General features: G+C 44.8%; 1 protein-coding gene across 2 annotated transcripts in view; it reads right to left on the bottom strand.

Annotated features, from left to right (window-relative positions):
- FHIP1A (FHF complex subunit HOOK interacting protein 1A) overlaps window positions 1-21,481 on the bottom strand; it is a 412,196-nt gene that overhangs the window by 12,579 nt on the left and 378,136 nt on the right. The gene's annotated exons all lie outside the window — the stretch shown is intronic.

Raw genomic sequence — 21,481 nt, 5'->3', positions numbered from 1 at the left:
TGGTTTTCTTTGCTGAAATTACTTTTCTCCTCAGATGTTTAGAAATAGGGTTGAGTTGATTTCATGCGGTGATGAATGAGCCATTTTGCAACAAATAGCCTCCAAAGTCCCAGAAGAGACTAAGCCCGGAGCAGCTGAGGAAGCAAGTGTCTGTGTCATGATGAAGTCCCTAATATAACTGGCAGCCGACTTGACATCCTGAGCGATGGGACTAAATAATCATTTGAATTCAGCTTTACATTCTCAGATAAACCTCTCCAGACCTATGTTGAGGGCATACTGCCAGGCGCGTTGGGGAATTTCACCATTTACAATAATACCTGAAATGATTTCTTATAACAGATACAAATAACAGGAAAGTCCGTAGGATTATGACAGTATACTTTTGAAATATTAGCCATGATAACCGTGATGCAGATAACCCTGATATGGCTTGATGTGAATGATATTACATTCATGGATTTTATTATACACTGCTCAAAAAAATAAAGGGAACAAACACTTAAAAAACACAATGTAACTCCAAGTCAATAACACTTCTGGGAAATCTACCTGTCCAGTTATGAAGCAACACTGATTGTGAATCAATTTCTTCTGCTGTTGTGCAAATGGAACAGACAACTGGTAGAAATGATAGGCAATTAGCAAGATACCCCCTATAAAGCAATGGTTCTGCAAGTGGCGACCACAGACCATTTCTCTGTTCTTATCCTTTTTGGCTGTTGTTTTGGTCACTTTTTCATTTTGCCATTGTTCTCACCCCTAGAGGTACAGTAGCATGAGGTGGTGTCTACAGTACAACCCACAGAAGTTGCTCAGGTAGTGCAGTTCATCCAGGATGGCACATCAATGCGAGCTGTGGCAAGAAGGGTAGCTGTGTCTGTCAGCACAGTGTCCAGAGCATGGAACAGATACCAGGAAATGTGGAGGGATCCATAGGAGGGCAACAATACAGCAGCAGGACCGTTACCTCCTCCTTTGTGCAAGGAGGAGCACTGCCAGAGCCCTGCAAAATGACCTCCAGCAGGCCACAAATGTGCACGAGTCTGCAGAAACGGTTAGAAACCGACTCCATGAGGGCCCGACGTCCACAGATGGGGGTTGTGCTCACAGCCCAACACCGTGCAGGACACGGCATTTGCCACAGAACACCAGGATTGGCAAAGTCGCCACTGGCACCCTGTGCTCTTCACAGATGAAAGCAGGTTCACACTGAACACATGTGACAGACGTGACAGAGTCTGGAGAGCGATCTGCTGCCAGCAACATCCTTCAGCATGACCAGTTTGGCAGTGGGTCAGTAATGGTGTGGGGTGGCATTTCTTTGGAGGGCCGCCCAGCCCTCCATGTGCTCGCCAGAGCTAGCTTGACCGCCATTAGGTACCAAGATGAGATCCTCAGACCCCTTGTGAGACCATATGCTGGTGCGGTTGGCCCTGGGTTCCTCCTAATGCAGGACAATGCCTGACCTCATGTGGCTGGAGTGTGTCAGCAGTTCCTGCAAGATGAAGGCATTGAATCTATGGACTGGCCTGCCCATTCCCCAAACCTGAATCCGATTGAGCACATCGGGGACATCATATCTCGCTCCATCCACCAACGTCACGTTGAACCACAGACTGTTCAGGAGTTGGCGGATGCTTTAGTCCAGGTCTGGGAGGAGATCCCACAGGATGACCATCCGCAACCTCATCAGGAGCATGCCCAGGCATTGTAGGGAGGTCATACAGGCATGAGGAGGCCACACACAATACTGAGCCTCATTTTGACTTGTTTTAAGGACGTTACATCAAGGTTGGATCAGCCTGTAGTGTGTTTTTCCACTTTAATTTTGGGGGTGACTCCAAATCCAGGCCTCCATTGGTTAATAAATTTGATTTCCATTGATGATTTTTGTGTGATTTTGTTGTCAGCACATTCAACTTTGTACAGAACAAAGTATTCAATGAGAATATTTCATTCATTCAGATCTAGGATGTGTTATTTGACTGTTCCCTTTATTTTTTTGAGCAGTGTATATAATAGGTATAAGGGAAGTTTATAGCATTTTGCGTGACAGAGGCAAATACATTTGTCAGTTAACACTGTAAGTATATGTACTATATTGATGTACAATGCTCAGCATAAATGAGCATACCCCAACTGATTTGTCAGAAAACCTTTAGTTTCTTTTCAGAATCAACATTTTTTACAACATACTTCCAAATACTTTCACAAATGTGGGCCATTAATTGCAAACAAGATTTGTTATTTTGCGCACCCAAAAAAGTAATTTTCTTAACAAATTTATTCAAGACCCTGTTGCAAAAATGAGTACACCCTTATGAAAGTCTTAGGAACAAAGCTAAAGTTTAGACTACAAAATTGTAGTTAACAAAAATTCAACCACAACTAATTATTCTTTAAACACGTATCCAGCAGACAGTTGACTATAAATGGACATTACTTAAAAATGAAAACTTCTTCCCATTTCACGCTTTCCGCAATGGCACAACATGGAAGAGAAATGTCACAAGACCAAAGAAAGAAAATAATTTAGCTACACAAGAATGGTGAAGGCTACAAGATCAATAAAGCTTATCAGTCAGAATAGCAAAAGTGATACAAAAATGTAACAAAGATGGAACTGCAACCAACTTATGGAGATGTCCAAGCCGACCATGTAAGTTAACAGTCGCCATGCAAGTTCATTAAAAAAGTAGCCAAACCAATGTAAGTATTTTCTGTGATAAAATATGGCGTACACTGCTGGAATGGCATGAATGGGTGTCATCCACAAAGGAAGCCTCTCCTAAAGTCCATGCACAAAAAAGTCCACCTAAAATTTGCCAGGGCCCATGCTGGAAAAAATTTTTAATGGACATTTAATAAACGTCACATTTTAAGGATTTCCTCTTTGATAAATTGTATTCACTTCTACTTGGATTCTTCGCATACTACAAGGTTCCGTGCAGACAAAATTTTCTACTTTGGATGAGCTGATGCTCCTTTTTTCATATATCTAACAATGTGTCGGTCTAAAAATTATTCAAAAATGCATATAATATGTCAATGAAGAAAAATATCCTAATTAATTTGTAAATTAAAACACATAATATTATTCTAAAAGTCCCTAAAGGTGCGAAGTTTGCACAGTGTATATATCAAATACAAAAAACGTGTTTTTTTTTAATTGTCTGGTACTGACAAGCAGTTTAATGAGTTTGTCTGGTGTCTTAATAAGCTAACACCATATGAATCTTACCACTAATGGTGTGCACTCTCCCAAGCAAAAGGAAAAGACAATGCACGGTTTGGTGCTGCACTTAACGAAATTAAGATTCTTGATCCAATAATATAAAGGAGCGTTTTTTATTTCACAACACGTTTCCACACTGGACTGGCATCTTTTTCAAGTGTAAAAACCAACTGTACCAACTGAATTGTCTTGTCGTTCAAGCAATCTGGTGGAGTTCATTCCCCAGCCATGGGGAAGCAGCAACAGTTGTTGAGCTTTAACAACATTTGTTCCTACACAACTCACTCAGATGAGCATATTACGTGGATCTATTATATCTTTTTATAAAGGTGTCACCCTATGGTCTCATGCGCTCTGTTTCCTTACAGTGTTTTATCTATGCTGCAAGCCTCTGCAGAATCTGAGATGCGCAGGAGCACTGAAGTTGGCCAGACCTAGCGATCTGGCCAGCTTCAGAGCAGCAGTTTTATAGAAAAGAGCCTGTAATCACTGTGCTTCTTGCCCTGGAGATTGGCCACCACTAATAGACTGCAGAAGTGGCCAAAAACATAGGCAATGAATTGTAACTTATAAAATTAAAAATTTCTCCATTCTTGAAAACCAAGAGGATTTTTAATAACAAGTAAATTGTTGTTTGTTTTCAATTTTACCAATTAAAGAAAGGGTTTACCTTAGTAAGATGTTAATTGTAGCAATAGAGTTAAAAGGTCTCTAAATACAACAACAAAAACAAGGAAAGGAGTTTTGATTTTTCCTTTCAATTAATTCTAGCTTTAATATGTAAATTCGCCATTTATAGGGTCCGGCGCATCATGAAAAGCAAACCCAGTTTAGAAAAGATTACTATTTGTAAACCATTAATTTAATTCACTTGAAGCACAAACCCAAAGGATGTTTTTGTAAGAAGCAAATTCTAAAGGGACTGGAGAACTTCCCTAAAATATGACTGCAGATATGACCCATGAAGTCAGTTGTACAACATACATTTTCTGCAATTTCTTTCTTTACCTTGGGACATAAATATACAGCTCTGGCAAAAATTAAGAGACCACTGCAAAATTTTCATTTTCTCAGATTTTTCTCTTTATAGGTATATTTTTGAGTAAAATGTACATTGTTGTTTTATTCTATAAACTACTGACAACTAGTGATGAGCGAGCACTAAAATGCTCGGGTATTCGTTGCTCGGGTCGAGCAAATTGGAATACTCTGGTGCTCAACCCGAGCAACGAGCCCAATGTAAATCTATGGGAAACTCGAGCATTTTTCAGGCTGCTTCCCCCGGCGGTCTGCAGAGGGCCTAAAAATTGCCCAAATCGATGGGAACAGTGCTCAAATGACATGGGAACAGCATGGGGAAGACACCTGGAAGCATTTCGGACTCCCAGGTCACTGCTGTCAACAATGTGGTCAGAGTATTACGCCACTTTTACGGATTCACAATAAAACATACAAAAACAAAACCAAAATGGATTTTCCTGAGAAATATATTAAGGAACATCCTTTCCAGGGTAATGACTTGTATATAAGGCAAAATAAATAACCAAAACCAAAAATACTCCTCCACACCTTGGGCTATGTTCACACATAGCATTTTTGATGCGTTTTTGCACTTTTGCATTGCTTTCAGCAAAGACAAATGCATTCACCAGGAAATGTCATTTTAACATTTTACAACCTTATCTGGCCATATGGTGTGTGACACATCATCAGACACATGTATACAGTGCTGAAAAGACATGGGAACAGCATGGGGAAGACCTCTGGAAACATTTCAGACTCCCAGGTCACTGCCTAAAAGTGTGCCCATCATAAGTGATCCTTGGCGCATGCGAAGATGCCTCCCGCCATGCACCTGTCGTTGCAGACTTGCAACAATCATCGTCCACGTCCTTGTCCCAGTGCAGCGCTCAGTTGTACCTACCCCATTCCTTGGAATGCAAGCGCAAGTATGCAGCCAGCCACCCACCCTCCCACAGGATGCAACACTATACTGCCAAATTTTTGACAGCTGCTTGCACTTGAAATGTGACCTTTTAGGCTCGTGGAGGCAGAAGCTTTTCATAACCTCATGCCGGTGGCGGCCAGGTGTCCATACTTGGTCCCCAGCTGCCACTATTTCTCCCGGTATCGTCTCTGCCTTCCACAAGCACGAGTCCCACAACATTACCCGTGCCTTCCCCAGTGCACTTACTGGGAAGGACCGCCTAACCACAAACACGTGGACAGGTGAATGTGGCCAGGGACGGTATGGAGCCAGTCCACAGCAATTTTTGCTGAGAGTTGTATTTAGCTCGGTGAAAGGACTGGCATAGAGGGAAACCGTATCTACCCTGGGTGTTATTCCTCCCAGGAAGTCCTCTAATGCAGCTTGTTGCAGAAGCAATGGCAGTCCGTCCAACATCAACTCGCACTTGTCGGTGGTGATTTGACACACAAACATCTTTCTTTGCGCATTTAATTTCATGAATAGAGTTGGACAATGGCCTGATTTTCAATGCGGTTTAAGAAATAACATGCATAAGCATGTCCGATCCACATTAAAAAAGCAGCCATAGAGTGTCCGGGAACCTTCCCCCACACTTTTCTTAGCCAGGGCTGCTTCTCGGCAGGGTTGGACGGGCCCACCAGAGGACCGGAGACTCCTCAGGAGAGTTCATAGTGCCGAGGTGAGGCCATGATAATGATAGAAGCCACCATCTGCTTAGTTTTCTGTTACTTGGAATGCAAGCGCAAGTATTCAGCCAGCCACCCACCCACAAGCCGCAACACTAAACTGCCAGATTTCTGGGCAGCTGCTTACACTTGAAATATGGCCTTTTACGCTTGTGGAGGCAGAAAGCGGAAGCTTTTCACAACCTCATGCCGGCGGCGGCCGGGTGTCCATACTCGGTCCCCAGCCGCCACTATTTCTCCCGGTATCGTCTCCGCCTTCCACAAGCACGGGTCCCACAACATTACCCGTGCCCTCCCCAGTGCACTTACTGGGAAGGACCGCCTAACCACAAACACGTGGACAGGTGAATGGGGCCAGGGATGTTGCGGAGCCAGTTCACAGCTTTTTTTGTATTTAGCTTGGTTAAAGGACTGGCATAGCCCTCTATCTACCATATCTACTCCGACTGTCATTTCTCCGTCACTAGGTTCCGCCCATTGTCACACACGACCATGTCTGGCTGTATGTTCAGCGGTGAGAGCCATAGATCAGGCTGCTGTGTTACAGCTTTCAACAACTCTGCAGCGCTGGGCGGTTTGTCAATTAAGCATGAAGCATGTTATCTTCAGCACAGCCCGTAGCCGCTTGGCCAAGGCAGTGCTGCAGTGCTGTCAGCTTGTGACTGATGTGGTCATTTCGGAGATGGAGGAGGAGGTGCAGGAGCTGAACAATGTGATTATGACGCGCCTCCTGGGCCGTGGGGTACTTGGTAGCCGGGCCGGTCGATGCTGGGGGATGTCACAGTGGCGGTGACCCGGTCCGTGACCCAGGGCGGTCAATAAAAGGGGTTTTAAAGAAAAGGGAATAGAGTTTTTATATAATGTTCGTGACGCCACCTGTGATATGCAGCTATATGGAGCCGCCTCTGCGGTGCAGATCCTCTGGAGCTGATGATGATGCAGTAGAGTTCGTTCAGCTCTCCACAGGCAGAGCTTAGCTCCAGGGCAGGAAATGGTGATGTTATAGATGTTGCTGTGCAGTGTAGTGCAGGGGATGGCGCAGTTAATAATCAGTCCACAACTTAATGGCGGTTTCCTCTTATCTTTACTTGCAGTGGTTAGGCAGACCGGGGCACGGGTACTAGCTGGTAGTAGAGGCCTGGGCGGCCTGGAAGCAAGTTGGGAATCCACCTCGCCAGATGGAGTTGTAGGCCTTCCCTTTGCGCGAATCTCTTTGGCTCTGCTGCTTGTAGCTATGCTGCGGCCCTGGTCCCTGAGTAAAACGTCTTTGCGCTCACCCGTATGGCAGGCAGCTTGGGCCTTCCTGGAGTGTCGCTCCCACGTGGCGGTGCTGGGCCCTATGTGCTGCTGAGCCTCTGGGCGCTTGATGGGGCCAGGAGACCTGCAGTCTTCTGCCCTCCGGTTTCTGCTGCTGGGCCTTCAGTGCCCCAGAACCTCAGACTCCGGTGTCTTGTTCTTATACGCTCCTCTGTGGGGTGAGCTGCCGTGCAGCTCCACTCCCCAGGTCTTTCCTCTTCACTGTCCTGTCTTCAACTCCTCACTAACTCTAACTAACCCCGCCACCAGATTCCAGTTGCTAAGGGGAGGAGCTCCCCTTGCATGTCTGGAGCCAGGAAAGTGTTGCATGCTAGTATACCTGATTAGGGGACCCCTGCTTGCTTCCAGGCATGGCATCACCTCTTGTGAGGGAGGCAATGCCACTGTGGCAACCGGACCCCTGGGGTGCCACAATTACATTGAGGTTAAATTGGTGATGCTGGTTTTTATACTAATAATAATACTTTATTTTTTTAAGACAAATGCATTCACCGGGAAATGTCATTTTAACATTTTATAACCTTATCTGGCAATGTGGTGTGTGACACATCATCAGACACATCCTGTTTTATTGATGATGGAGGGACTCGGAAAGTTATAAAGCCTATTTTTATAGGGACATCAGACGGCCCTTACTATTCTTAAAGGGCCAGCAGTCGGCCCTCGCTATTGTTAGAGAGCCATCAGCCGGCTATGCTTTGTTGTTCCCATTATTAACAAGTGGGTCTCCTATACTGTTATTGTGTATCCAGTGACTGCAAGGGCTGCCAAAAATTTGGACGCAACCCAATACCCCTTTGAAGAGACATAGAGAAGGGTCTCAGTAAAAAAAAATGTTCCCATTATAAAGGAGCGGGTCTCCTATAGTGGTAATGCCCATGCTGTGACAGCAGGGCCACAGTGACGACAAATTCCATTTAGAAAGGAGAGAATCTGCTATACAGTTATAGAGTATGCAGTGAGTCCAACGGCTGACCAATTTTAGGAAAAACCCCACTAAGAATTTAAAGACACACAGTGCAGGGCCACAGTAACAAGTACGACATGTTCCCATTAGAAAGGAGAGGGTCTGCTATACAGTTAGATGGTATGTAGTGAGTCCAACGGCTGACCAATTTTAGGAAAAACCCCACTAAGAATTTAAAGACACATAGAGCAGGGCCACAGTAACGACAAATTCCATTTAAAAGGAGAGAGCCTGCTATACAGTTATAGGGCATGCAGTGAGTCCAACGGCTGACCAATTTTAGGAAAAACCCCACTAAGAATTTAAAGACACACAGAGCAGGGCCACAGTAACAAGTACGACATGTTCCCATTAGAAAGGAGAGGGTCTGCTATACAGTTATAGGGTATGCAGTGAGTCCAATGGCTGACCAATTTTAGGAAAAACCCCACTAAGAATTTAAAGACACACAGAGCAGGGCCACAGTAACAAGTACGACATGTTCCCATTAGAAAGGAGAGGGTCTGCTATACAGTTATAGGGTATGCAGTGAGTCCAATGGCTGACCAATTTTAGGAAAAACCCCACTAAGAATTTAAGGACACATAGAGCAGGGCCAAAGTAACGACAAATTCCATTTAGAAAGGAAAGAGTCTCCCATAGTGTTGGCCTATGCAGTGAATGCAAGGGCTGCCAAAAATTTGGAGGCACTTCAATGCCCCTTGGAAGAGACGTGGAGGAGGGCCTCATAAAAAAATGTTCCCATTAGAAAGAAGCGGGCCTCCTATACTTGTAATGCCCATGCACTAAGTTTATGGGCTGACAAACATTTACCCCTGGGGGGTATACATGAACATACTGTCTAAAAAAATTTTTTTAAGGGCATCATAAACACCCTTTAAAAAAATTATGTGGGTGTTGCATCATGGACCACGGTCACTCTGGTGATATGGTGGTGGAGGATGAGGAGAAGGAGGAGGACAAGAGCAAATAGCCAAAATCAGGAAGCGTATACCCATGTGTGGGTGTGAAAAGGTGCATGGGAATACACCTCCCAAGAAAAGACACTGGATTTGAGTTTATGTTACGCTGCTATCATTCGGTGGTGTTGAGAAGTCTGGCCCAATCCAGGCGGATGCGCTTATCAGTTATAATTCCACCAGCGGCACTAAAAACCCGCTCTGATAAAACGCTGGCGGCAGGGCAGGCCAGGACCTCCAAGACATAGAGAGCCAGTTCATTCCACGTATCCAGATTGGATACCCAATAATTATAAGGCACAGAGGAATCACGGAGGACGTTGGTACGGTCGGCAAGGTACTCCCTCAGCATCTTCCCAAACTTTGCACTCCTTGTGAGAGTACCCAGTGCCTCAGGGCCTGTGCGATGGGAGGGTCTGAGAAAACTCTCCCAGAACTTTGACAGTGTTCCCCTGCCTCTGCTGGATTGAAGTTGTGTCTCTCTCGCCTGTACTCCTTGGTTGTCCAACGAAGTGTGCCCTTTTTCCACCAGCGTTTTCAGATGGGAAATTTTTTAATAGTTCCTTCTGGTACAGCCCCATTTTTGTAGACCTCTCCGCCTCAGGAATAAGAGATATAAAGTTCTCCTTGTAGCGTGGGTCTAGAAGTGTCACCAACCAGTAATGACTGTCACCCAAAATTTTGAGAACGCGAGGGTCATGGGAAAGGCAGCGTAACATAAACTCGGCCATGCGTGCCAGACTACTAACAGGCAAGACTTCCGTGTCCTCACCAAGAGGATGACTGACCATGCTCTCCTCCTCCTCTCTGTCCTATGGCCATCCACGCTGAACAGACGGTATGACAGCTGTGCAGGTAGTACCGTCTATAGTGCATGAAACTAGCTCCTGTCCTTGCTCCTCCTCCTCTTCCTCATTGTCACTCAATCCACGTTGGGATGAGATGAGGCTTTGCTGTGTGTAATCACCCTGTATGGTTCCTTGCTCCATCTCATCGTGCTCCATCTGCAATGCATCCTCTTTGATTGTGAGCAGAGAGAGTTTCAGAAGACAGAGAAGTAGGATGGTAACACTAATTATGGCGTCATCACCGCTCACCATCTTGGTGGAGGCCTCAAAGTTTTGGAGGATGGTACATTTGTCTGACATCCATGTCCACTCCTGAGGTCTTATATGTGGAGTCTGAACTGAATACCGATGGCCTTGTTGATACTGGTACAACAACTGCCCTCTTGTGCTCACAAATCCTTCCCACAATCTGCAGTGTAGAGTTCCAACGTGTGGGGACATCACACACCAGTCTGTGAGCCTGATGCTGCAAACGCTGCTGAAACACTGCAAGGGCGGCGGAAGCTGGAGCTGACTTTCTAAAATGGGCACACAGGCGGCGTACTTTAACAAGCAGCTCCGGGTAGGATTTGAGAAACCGCTGAACCACGAGGTTAAGCACATGGGCCAGGCATGGTACGTGTGTGAGCTCGCCTCAGAGCCGCCACCAGGTTCTGGCCATTGTCACACACGACCATGCCTGGCTGTAGGTTCAGCGGTGTGAGTAACAGATCTGCCTGCTCTTTCAGAGCTGTCCACAACTCTTCAGCATTGTGCGGTTTGTCACCTAAGCATATTAGCTTCAGTACAGCCTGTTGCCGCTTGGCCGAGGCAGTGCTGCAGTGCTTCCAGCTTGTGACTGATGTGGTCATTTCGGAGATGGAGGCTGAAGAGGAGGAGGAGGCTGAGGATGAGGTGCAGGAGCTGTAGACCGTGTGGGCTATCCTGATTGACCTAGGGCCCGCAATCCTTGGCATCGGGAGGTCGTGTTCCATCCCAAGGTCCGACTGGGTCCCGGCTTCCACTATGTTAACCCAGTGTGCCGTCAGTGAGATGTACCGTCCCTGCCCACAAGCACTTGTCCACGTGTCCGTGGTTAGGTGACTTTCCCGGTAACTGCATTGTTGAGGGCACGGCTAATGTTTTAGGACACGTGCTTGTGTAATGCGGGGACGGCACACCAGGAGAAATAGTGGCAGCTGGGGACCGAGTACCGAGGGAGGGCCGCTGCCATCAGGTTGCGGAATGCTTCCGTCTCCACGAGCCTAAAAGGCAACATTTTGAGCGAAAGCAGTCGTGAAAAGTGAGAATTTAGTAGTGTGGCCTGTGGGGCATTGGCTGCATATTTGTGCTTGCTTTCCACGGACTTGGGTATGGACAACTGAACGCTGCACTGGGACAAGGACATGGACGTGCTTCCTGATGCTGCTACTTGAGAGTGCGCAACGACAGGTGCAGGGCAGGAGGCATCTTTGCATGCACCATGGACAGGGGATTGGCTTGCATGCACAACAGCGGAAGAAGCAATGGTGCCACCTGCAGACACTGTTCCTAGACCCTGGGTTCGGCCCATAAAGTAGGGTGCTTTGCTGCCATGTGCCTGATCATGCTGGTGGTGGTCAGGCTGGTCGTTTTGCCACCCCTGCTGATGCTGGCCTGGCAGGAGGTGCAAATGGCCTTTTTGGGGTTATCGGCAGAGTCTTTAAAAAACAACCATACTCGGGAAGACCTAACAGTTGTACTGGCAACTTCCTTCGTGTTGGTGTTACGGGGAGCGGTTGCCTGCCTTCTGTCTGCGGCCACCACACTGCTTCTTCCTGCCTGTTGGGGTGCTCTGCCTCCCTCCCCCTGTGTGCTGCTGTCCTCCTCCCAGGTTGGGTCAGTTACTATATCATCCACCACCTCGTCTTCCACTTCCGCACCCTGGTCCTCCTCCTGACTTTCTGGCAATTGTGTCTCATCATCGTCCACCTCTTGTTACACTTTCCCACCGTCGCCTTCGTGTGACCGTGGCTGCTAAAATATTTGGGTATTGCTACACGCGATCTCCTCTTGCCCCGCTTCAAGTGGACCGGCGAGAGGCCCGAATCTATAAATGGAAAAGTAAACAGCTCTTTAGAGTGTCCAAGTGTGGGATCAGTTGTCTCTGGGTACTCGGCATGGTGGGAGGAAGGAGGATCAGGGTGAGGAATATGCGGTCCAGATTCACGGCTAGTAAGACTTGACCGTGTGGAAGACAGGGTGGTGGTGGCGGCTAAGTGACTGGAAACATTATCCGCTATCCAACCAACAACCTTTTGACACTGCTCTGAGTTCAATAATAGTGTGCTGCGGTCCCCTAGAAATTGGGACAGGAAGGTCAGGCGAGAAGATGTGGGTGTTTGTTGTGGCACAATTTTGGCTTGCCCACGGACTTGTCCTCAGCCACTGCATGCACCATTACCATCACGTCTAGTTCCCCGTCCCTTGCCACGTGCCTTGCCCATTTTAAATGGAGGACTGAATCTTCCACGCTCACTACAATTGACTGAGTTTAGAGCGAACTTATATGTGATCCGTGTGACGGAGAAAACAGAGTTTTAAATACCTGGCCTGTAGGTAAGTAGTTTGAACAGCAAACTGCTGTGAATTGCTTCACTGACACACTAAAGGAAATTTTTAATGGAGGCCAGAAATGGCAGTATTTTCTGACAACGTATATGTGATCTGTTTGACGGAGATAGCTGGATTTCTAGCGCTGTAATATGGAAAGGACCTGGCTGTATTCTGCAGTGCCAACAAGCAAATGGCGCAGAAAAACTGTGTTCTCTGGATTGCTTTTTAAGCAAATAATGAGGATTAAGATCCAAAGAAAAGTATTCCTGGCCCCTGAGACCTGGGCCTTTGTAAAGAAATACCTAACAGCAGCAGAAGGCAGAATTGGAATGGTGCCTCTTGAGCTATATGCACTGCAGTCTGCTATATACCCTGCCTGCCTGCCTATATACACTGCCTGCCTGATATCTCTGCAGATGGATTAGTTAGTCCTCAAAAGGACTGTTTGTTAAGATGGATATGTGTAATGTACGTTTTTTCTCCCTACACTACCTAATACACAAGCAAATCTCTCCCTGACGCAGCAGCACCTCTCCCTACACTGTCTAATTCCGGAGTGACTGTGATGAACATGGAGGCGCCAGGTCTGATATAGACCCGATGACGCTGTGTGGCCAGCCAATCACTGTAATGCCACAACCAACATGGCTACGGCATGACTGTGAGTGGCAGGCAATCCCTGCATGTTGATTGGCGCTCTAAAGATTGACAATATGGAAAGGAGTCTGCTGCTCACTGAGCAGCTGCTCACTGGGGTAGATGTGGGGGAGGGTGGTAGGGAGCTTCAGGACAGTGAGGCAGCTAGCTGGGTGACAGTTAGAAGGGGGGGGTAGAGGGAAGAGTGCCAGGGAGGCTAGTCCTGATCTGGCACACCCCAATAAGTTTGCAAAGTTGGCAGATGAGGGGGGTGACGGTACAGGGGTAGCACTGCAGCAGCAAGGCATGTCCCCTGAAAGCCGGAGGAGTGTCAGCTCCAGTAAGGAGGGAAATAGGAGAGCAGGGCAGGCCAGGCAGGTGCTGGTAGTGGGGGACTCAATTATTAGGGGAACAGATAGGGCAATCTGTCACAAAGAAAGGGATCGTCGAACAGTGTGCTGCCTACCTGGCGTTCGAGTCCGGCACATCGCTGATCGGGTTGACAGATTACTGGGAGTGGCTGGTTAGGACCCAGCGGTCATGGTGCACATTGGCACAAATGACAAAGTTAGAGGTAGGTGGAAAGTCCTTAAAGATGATTTCAGGGAATTAGGCTGCAAGCTGAAAGCAAGGACCTCCAAGGTGGTATTCTCTGAAATACTATCGGTACCATGTGCCACGCCAGTGAGGCAACGCGAGATTAGGGAGATAAATAAGTGGCTCAAGAACTGGTGTAGGAAGGAGGGATTTGGGTTCCTGGAGAACTGGGCCGACTTCTCAGTTGGCTACAGACTCTACGCTAGGCACCGGCTGCACCTCAATGGGGAGGGTACAGCTGTGCTGGGGGAGAAAATGGCTAGAAGGTTGGAGGAGTGTTTAAACTAGGGATTGGGCGGGAGGGTATTCATTTTATAGGTGGGGAAGATGGGGAAGATAGTGCAGATAGTGACCTGGGCACAAATAAATAAATTGAGGGTGGGGTTAGAATAGTCAATAAAGTAAGAAGGAATAGAGGTACAGAGAGATACATAAAATACATGTACACTAATGCCAGAAGCCTCACCAACAAAATGGAGGAATTAGAATTAATTTTGTTGGAAAATAATTATGACATGGTGGGGATATCTGGCTGGACGAGAGCCATGACTGGGCAGTTAATTTACAGGGCTATAGTCTGTTCAGAAATGACCGTACAAACAAGCGAGGGGGGGGGGGTGTTTATATATAAAATCATCCTTAAAACCCATCTTGCGGGAGGATATATGTGAATCTAATGGAAATGTAGAGTCCCTGTGGGTGGAGATAAGGGGAGGGGGAAAAAATAATAAATTACTGATAGGGGTTTGTTATAAGTCTCCAAAAATAATGGAAGCAGCGGAGAATATCCTCGTAAAGCAGATAGATGAAGCAGCGACTCAAGGAGAAGTCATTATTATGGGGGACTTCAACTACCCTGAAATACATTGGGGGCCAGAAACCTGTAGTTCAAGCAAAGGTAATAGGTTTTTGACAACTATGAGAGACAATTACCTTTCACAACTGGTTCAGGACCCAACAAGAAGGGGGGCACTGCTAGACCTAATATTAACCAATAGGCCAGACCGCATATCAAATATACGAGTTGGGGGACACTTGGATAATAGTGATCACAAAATAATAAGTTTTCATGTAACCTTTAATAAGATGTGTAGTAGAGGGGTTACAAGGACACTAAACTTCAGGAAGGCAAATTTCCAACGGTTGAGAGATGATCTTAGTGCAATAAACTGGGACGATATCCTGAGACATAAAGCTACACAAAGCAAATGGGAGACATTTATTAGCATCCTGAATAGGACCTGTGCACAATATATACCCTATGGGAATAAACATGCTAGAAATAGAAGGAAACCACTATGGCTAAATAGAGCTGTAAAGGGCGCAATAAGTGACAAAAAGAAAGCATTGAGAGAACTAAAGCAAGTAGGTAGTGATGAGGCATTAAATAAATATAGAAAATGAAATAAATTCTGTAAAAACCAAATCAAGGCAGCAAAGATTGAGGCAGAGAGAATCATTGCCAGAGAAAGTAAAAATAACCCCAAAATATTCTTTAACTACATAAATAGTAAAAACTAAAAAATGATAGTGTTGGCCCCCTTAAAAATAGTCTGGGTGAAATGGTGGATGAGGATGAGGAAAAAGCCAATATGCTAAATGATTTTTTTTCAACCGTATTTACACAAGAAAATCTCATGACAGAAAACATGATTAGTGATAACAAAAATTCTCCATTAAATGTCACTTGCTTAACCCAGCAGGAAGTACGGCGGCGTCTAAAAATCACTAAAGTTGACAAATCCCCCGGCCCGGATGGGATACACCCACGAGTACTGCAGGAATTAAGTAACGTCATAGATGGACCATTATTTTTAATCTTTAAAGATTCCATAATAACAGGGTCTGTACCACAGGACTGGCGTATAGCAAATGTGGTGCCAATATTCAAAAAGGGGACAAAAACTGAACTTGGAAATTATAGACCAGTAAGCTTAACCTCTACTGTGGGTAAAATCCTGGAGGGTTTCCTAAGAGATGCTATACTAGAGTATCTGAAGAAGAACAACCTCATGACCCAATATCAACATGGGTTTACGAGGGACCGTTCCTGTCAAACTAATCTGATCAGTTTTTATGAGGAGGCAAGTTCCGGACTGGACAAAGGAAATGCAGTGGATATTGTGTATATGGACTTTTCAAAAGCTTTTGATACGGTTCCACACAAAAGGTTGATACATAAAATAAGAACAATGGGGATAGGGGAAAATATATGTATGTGGGTTAAGAATTGGCTCAGTGATAGGAAACAAAGGGTGGTTATTAATGGAAAACACTCAGACTGGGTCTCAGTTAACAGTGGAGTACCACAGGGGTCAGTATTGGGCCCCCTTCTTTTTAACATATTTATTAATGACCTTGTAGGGGGCATACAGAGTAATATTTCAATATTTGCAGATGACACTAAACTCTGCAGGGTAATCAATACAGAGGAGCACAATTTTATATTACAGGAGGATCTATGTGAAACTAGAAGCTTGGGCTGATAAATGGCAAATGAGCTTTAATGAGGATAAATGTAAGGTAATGCACTTGGGCAGAGGAAATAAAATGTATAAATATATGCTTAATTGTAAAACACTGGGCAAAACTGTAACTGAGAAAGACTTGGGTGTATTGGTGGACGACAAGCTCACGTTTAGTGGCCAGTGTCAGGCAGCTGCTGCAAAGGCAAATAAAATAATGGGATGCATTAAAAGAGGCATAGATGCTCATGAGGAGAACATAATTTTACCTCTATACAAGTCATTAGTGCGACCACACTTAGAATACTGTGTACAGTTCTGGTCTCCGTTGTATAAGAAAGACATAGATGAACTAGAGAGGGTGCGAAAGAAGAGCGACCAAGGTTATTAGAGGAATGGGGGGTCTGCAATACCAAGACAGGTTATTACACTTGGGGTTATTTACTGTGGAAAAACGAAACGAAGGCTTAGGGGTGATCTTATTACTATGTACAAGTATATGAGGGGACAGTACAAAGACCTGTCTACTGATCTTTTTACTCTGAGGCCAGAGACGGGGATAAGGGGGCATCTTCTACGTCTGGAGGAAAGAAGGTGTAATCATAATCACAGACGGGGATTCTTTACTGTAAGAGCAGTGACACTATGGAACTCTCTGCCGCATGATGTTGTAATGAGTGATTCACTATTAAAATTTAAAAAGGGCATGGATGCCTTTTTTGAAAAGTATAATATTACAGGTTATATATACTAGATTCCTTGATAGGGCGTTGATCCAGGGAACTAGTCTGATTGTCGTATGGAGTCGGGAAGGATTTTTTTTCCCCAATGTGGAGCTTAGTGTTTGCCACATGGGGTTTTTTTTGCCTTCCTATGGATCAACATGTTAGGCTATGGGTTGAACTAGATGGACTTAGTCTTCTTTCAACCTTAAAAACTATGTTACTATGTAAACATGCAGGGAGGGGACCCGAGCTCCCGCTGAACAACCCCGGAAATACTCGGCAATCGTTGAGCATCTCGAGCAGTGAGATGCTCAGGCGAGTACCGAGCAGTTGCGAGCATGCTCGCTCATCACTATTGACAACATGTCTCCAAAATTCAAAGCTAAAAAGTTTGTATTTATTTGCAGCAAATGAGAAATCGTCAAAATAATAAAGAAGAAACAGTGCTTTCAGACCTCAAATAATGCAAAGAAAACAAGTTCTTATTCATTTAGAAACAACAATACTCATGTTTTAACTCAGGAAGAGTTCAGAAATAAATATTTGGTCGAATAACCACGATTTTTATTCACAGCTTTCATGTGTCTTGGCATGCTTTCCATCAGTCTTTCACACTGCTTTTGGGCGACCTTATGCCACTCCTGGCACAAAATTTAAGCAGTTCTTCTTTGATTGATGGCTTGTGACTATCCATCTTCCTCTTGATTACATTCCAGAGGTTTTCAATGGGGTTCAGGTCTGGAGATTGGGCTGGCCATGACAGGGTCTTGATGTGGTGCTCCTTCATCCACACATTGATTGACCTAGCTGTGTGGCATGGGGCATTGTCCTGCTGGAAAAAACAGTCCTCAGAGTTGGGGAACATTGCCTGATCAGAAGGAAGCAAGTATTTTTCAAGGATAAGCTTGTATGCGGCTTGATTCATACGTCCTTCACAAAGATTAACCTGCCCAATTCCAGCCTTGCTGAAGCATCCCCAGATAATCACCAATCCTCCACCAAATTTCACAGTGGGTGCAAGACACTGTGGCTTGTATGCCTCTCCAGGTCTCCGTCTAACCATTAGACGACCAGGTGTTGGGCAAAACTGAAAATTAGACTCATCAGAGAAGATTACCTTACTCCAGTCCTCTATGGTCCAATCCTTATGGTCTTTGGCAAACTTCAGCCTGGCTCTCCTTTGCTTCTCATTGATGAAAGGCTTTTTTCTAGCTTTACATGACTTGAGGCCTGCCTCTAGGTGCCTGTTACGAACTGTTCTTGCCATGTACTTTACCCCAGCTGCCATTGGCCATTCCTTTTGTAGGTCACTTGATGTCATCCTGCAGTTGCTGAGTGACATTCGAATAAGATGACGGTCATCTTGGTCAGTGGAGAGTCGCTTTCGCCCTCTGCCAGTCTGTAGCTTTGTTGTCCCCAATGTCTGCTGCTTGACATTGTTGTAATGGACTGCCGTCTTCAAAATTTTAATGATGAAGGCAACATGATGCTCACTGTATCCCTAAGCTAGTAAAACCAGAATTGAGCCCTTCTTTTCCTCACTCAAGACTTTTCTTTTCAACTCCTTTGGCATGGTTAAAAGTTATTTTTTCATTCAAATTACTTTTGGGCTATTCCTAGCACTTGTTTTGCCATCCAGCTTGTCCTATTGCAAGAGGATTGTGAAGACCACAGCAGTGTTTTTTATACTTTCCCTCGTTATATAAGATTTGGTTCAGGTGATCACCTAATCAGAAGCACATTAAGTATAATGAGGTGTACTTTGGTTGGAATTCAACTGACACTGGAATGGAATGGCTGTCAGACATGTAGAGATAGTGATTACTAGAAAACTGTGCAGTGGTCTCTTAATTTTTGCCAGAGCTGTATGTGTATATATACCTACATGCATACTTACTCAGGTAACCTTCACACCTGATCTGCTATGAGCATGATGTCGCCCCTTCTCTTTGTACTACTAGCCTTCACTGGCACATGACAGGGATTTAAAGACCACCACAGAGATTAGCCGTGCACTCCCAATGCCCTGGACTAAACATGACACATTATACCACTCTGGACTGAAATCAGTTACTAAATTTACCTAAATGGTTTGAAAAAGTTCTTTTCACTTCTCATTAAATACAAATTTGTAAAAGAGTTGAAAAGAATATTATTCTTAAAATTTCAGGGATACATTATGGATTATATAATGATAGAAAAATATTTAACGTATTTTTCGGACTATAAGACACACTTTTTCCTCCAAAATTTTGGAGGAAAATGGGGGGGTGCGTCTTATAGTCCGAATGTTGCTGGGGGGGTATATATATATATATATATATATATATATATATATATATATATATATATATATACTGTGCTGGGGGAGCGGTTGCGGCGGAGGAGCAGGGCACAGGAGGCAGCAGCCACCTGCTGCAGCCTACTCTGTCCCCGCTGCTAAAGAAAATGAATATTCAGTGCTCTCCATGCCCATAAGCGTGGGGAGCACTGAATATTCATGCTCCTTAATAGCGGCACACACTGTATCAGTAGCGCAGCTCCTGCTGCTGCCGGGCGATCGCGTGTGCCCGCTATTAAAGGGCATGAATATTCACCCCCTCTCCACGCCCATGGGCGTGGGTGAATATTCATGCTCTTTAACAGCGGGCACACGCGATCGCCCGGCAGCAGCAGGAGCTGCGCTGCGGCTACGCTGTGTGTCGGCTATTAAGGAGCATGAAGTCACTGCTCCCCGCGCACACAGTCCCGGCGTGGGGAGCAGTGACTTCCGACAGCTGATCTCTCCTTGTGAGCCGCGCATGGCAGTGACGTCATGCGCGGCTCACATGTAGAAATCAGTGCGGGCAGACAGGATGCAGCGCTGGAGGAGAGAGAAGAAAGGTGAGTAGGAGTGTTTATTTTTCTTTGTGCAGCCTGATGGGTATTAGGGGGACCATGCATACTAGGATAAGGATGAGGGGCCATACATACCAGGGTAAGGATGAGGGGTGCCAAGCATACCAGAATAAGGATGAGGGGTGCCATGCATACCAGGATAGGGATGAGGGGTGCCATGCATACCAGGATAAGGATGCGCGGTGCCATGCATATCAGGATGGAGGGGTGCCATGCATATCAGAATGGGGATGGGAGCCACGTATAATAGGAAGGGGGGGCATATCTACCAGGAAGGGGGATATTATCAGAATTGGGGGACATTACCCCTATTTCAGTGTCAGCAGCAGACCCGCTCCCCCTTAACAGTGCATCGTGACCACATTTTTTGCTTACATTTTTTTTTCTATTTTCCTCCTCTAAAACCTAGGTGCGTCTTATGGTCCGATGCATTTTATAGTCCGAAAAATACGGTACATAAAAACATTAATTTTAGGTCTCATTCAGACATCAGTGATTTTTATAATACGGAGTCAGAGTTTTGGATTTCATTTTCATCACCATTTTATTTTTCAGTGTTTGAATTTTTCAGCATCAGTGATTTTCTCATATTAAAAAATAAATATAAAAATTGCCAAGCTTCTCCTATCCACTAAAATGTTAAAAACTGACAGACTGCACGTGGATGACAATGTGTGCTGTCAGTGATTTTGCATGGATCCATAGACTTTTATGGGTAATTTTGATCTATAATTCGGATTAAAAATAGACATGTGAACAGTCACATAGAGACTTTAATGGATACATGTTCTATCCGTGAAAAACACTGCTAGAACACGTACGTGATTCAGAGATGTCTGAATGAGACCTTAAGAAGACAACATGTCTTTTGCTACTGAATAGATTGGAAGCTGTAATACTTGAAGGGTGTTTAGAAAGTCTATCATTTGAAGAGATTTCAGGCAGAGCACGTTGTGCCATTGAGGTTTACTCCATTCCCTCAGCGTCTAATATAAAAAAAGAAGCATTTTGTTGTCGATGTGTACTAGGTGTCTATCAACAGAACAGAAAGGACTCATCGGAGTCGTAGAGAATGAAGTCATTTCACTGAGATCTGACAAACCTTCACTGTACTAAGATTATTTCTGTTATCGCATTTTTCTCTTCCACCGCCATCAAGTATCATAATAGCCATTTAAGTGCTCCTGTCCCTATAATTCCATTTTTTTCTAGATAAAAAGCATCTTGTACTTTATATGTTGTTTATATCTTTTAACACGTTTATTTTTTGCTTTTTAGTTATTTATGAATTCATTGAGTATTCTTTACAACCTGCAATGCATTTAACATTGGAACAAGACCGTACTGTACCACTTCTATGGCTAAAGTCTGTGTGACAAATACATAAAGCCCCTAAAGGACACTGATATTGGTGGTCCTTGTTGATCTGGGTAGAATAGATAAATTAGGAGTCATAAGCACCAGAAAATAGAATTATTAAAAAAACCTATATAAAGCATGTCTAATATAAATGGATTAATAAAAAGCAAAATTATTTTTTATTTAAAATCAAGGGACTGGTTTATTTCTCTTGGAATGTAC

The sequence above is a fragment of the Phyllobates terribilis genome, unplaced genomic scaffold, assembly GCF_046119375.1.
Source record: "Phyllobates terribilis strain yellow unplaced genomic scaffold, ASM4611937v1 Scaffold_1__5_contigs__length_1240528914, whole genome shotgun sequence".
Classification (NCBI taxonomy): Eukaryota; Metazoa; Chordata; class Amphibia; order Anura; family Dendrobatidae; genus Phyllobates; species Phyllobates terribilis.
Note: the sequence above shows the minus strand (reverse complement) of the source record. Positions and strands in the feature narration are given on the sequence as shown.